Below are 2,500 nucleotides of genomic sequence, written 5' to 3'. Positions count from 1 at the left end.
TATTTGATATATCTAGACTTTGCAAAAGCTTTTGATCTAGTCCCCCACGAAAGGCTACTTATTAAATTAGCTTCACAAGGAATAAGTGGTGTCCTACTAAATTATACTAGTAATTATTTGAATGATCAAAAACAGAGAGTTGTTTTAAATGGGAAAACTTCTATATCGAAAAATGTTACGTGTGGAGTTCCTCAGGGTTCCGTTCTTGGGCCACTTTTATCCATAGCATATATAAATGATATAGATCACGGACTAAAATCTATTGTCTCCAAATTTGCTGATGATACGAAACTGTACGGAATGGCAAATGATCACTTAAATCAATTATATATTCAAGAATATTTAGATAATTTATACCAATGGTCTGAAAAGTGGCTAATTAGATTTAACGCAAGTAAATACAAGGTTATGCACATAGGTAAAAATAACAGTAAGTACAATTACACCCTTCCTTCTTTTTCCTCCCGCCCTCCTTGTTCCACACACCATCTTTGCACACCTTATGACTCCCTCCTTGAACCTTCCCCATTCCTCCTCCACTCCTAGTTTTACTCTATCCTTTACTCCCTCCCACTCCTCTCTCAGCTTCTTCTTAAACTCACTCTCTTTTTTTTCCTCATTTAAGCAGTTCACTGGCTGTGACCTAAACTACTTTGGGGAGACAGGAAGAGGCATACACAAGCGGACATATGAGCACAAGAGCGACCTGAGGGTCCACCGAACATCAAACGCACTGGTGATTCATGCGGAGGAATACGGACATTTACCTAACTGGGACGGAGTGGAAATATTAAAACAAGGATTAGACAAGAAAAAAAGAAAAATAGTAGAGGCATCTTTTATAGCATTCCAGCCCTGCTGTAACCATCGTGATGGTTTTATTAAGCTGCCCAAAATGTCCGGCTGGATGATCTTACAGGAGCTGAAGGGTACGAGAGGGAGGGAGGGGGTGGGTTAAGGAAGGAACGCGGAATGATGTAAGATATATAACTGTTGATTTCCCGATTATGTTTGTACACTATGAAGAAGCTCTGTTAAGAGCGAAACGTCAGTTAATAAAACTTCAAAGGTTCTCGGTGTATATCTCACCACCCTACCACTCATATATATATATATATATATATATATATATATATATATATATATATATATATATGTGTGTGTGTGTGTGTGTGTGTGTATGTGTATATATATACACATATATATATATATATGTATATATATATATATATAAATTCATGAATTGTTTTTGCATACACCATTTTCTCATCTAACTTGTTCCAAATATCTATTACTCTGTGGGGAAAGCTGTTCTTTTTCCGGTTTCTTCTATAACTCCCTTTCTTGATTTTCTTCGGGTCTTCTTGTATTTCTACTATCCCATTTCATTAGATCCTCTCTATCAATAGTTTCTATGCCTTTAATGATTCTATAAATACTTATCATGTGTCCTCTCTCTCTTCTTTCCTCTAATGTCTGTAGCTCAAGTTTTCCTAGTCTCTCCTCATATGATAGTTCTGAGAGTGTTGGTGCTAATGTTGTAATTGCTATTTGTATTCTTTCAAGCTTTGTTATATATATATATTTTTTTTTGTACTTAGTGGCCACGATGCAGCTGCATATTCCAATGTTGGTCTTATCAAAGTGACTAGTATTTTCATCACAATTTCTTCGTCTAGGTATATAAATGCCACTTTGATCGTTATTATATTATAAGTTTCGCCAAAATATTTGTTTATATGTTTCTCAGGGGACATATTATTCATAATAATGACTCCCAGGTCCTTTTCATTTTCTACTTTTTTATTTCTAATTCTCCCAATTTATATGATCCCACTATTCTTTTTTTGCTTCTTCCAAATTCCATTATACTACACTTCTTAATATTGAATTCCATCTCCCACTTCCTACTCCATTCCCATACTTTATTGAGTGTAGCGACTCACAATCTTATTCAGTGTTCACTTTTTTAAACAATTTTGCATCATCTGTAAAGAAGCTCATATATTTTGGAATTCCTTCATCCATATCTTTACTATATATAGCAAACATTATTGAGGCCAGAACTGTTCCTTGTGGAACACCTCTTATCACTTCCTCCCAATTAGAGTGTTTGTCTCTTATCACCACTCTCATTTTTTCTTTCATGCAAGAGGTTTTCCATCCACTTCAGCAGTTTGTCCTGTTTTCCTCCTGCAGTTTCTAATTTCTTAAGCAACTTCTTGTGTAGCACCTTATCAAAAGCTTTTTTCATGTCTAGAAATGCACGATCAGCCCATCCATCTCTTTCTTGTATTACATCAATTAATCTTGAATAGAAACACATTAAGTTTGTGACGCATGATCGTCGTTGTCTAAATCCAAATTGCCTTGGATTTAATACGTTGTTTTATCCAAATGCCTTACCCATTTAATTTTGATCATTCCTTCACAAATTTTAGCTGTCGTAGTTGTTAGAGAGACCGGTATATAGTTAGTAGGGTCTCTCTTGTTTCCCCCT

Source organism: Oratosquilla oratoria, chromosome 7, assembly GCF_046742065.1.
Source record: "Oratosquilla oratoria isolate Oo_2021 chromosome 7, ASM4674206v1, whole genome shotgun sequence".
NCBI lineage: Eukaryota > Metazoa > Arthropoda > Malacostraca > Stomatopoda > Squillidae > Oratosquilla > Oratosquilla oratoria.
This window is presented reverse-complemented; position numbering follows the sequence as displayed.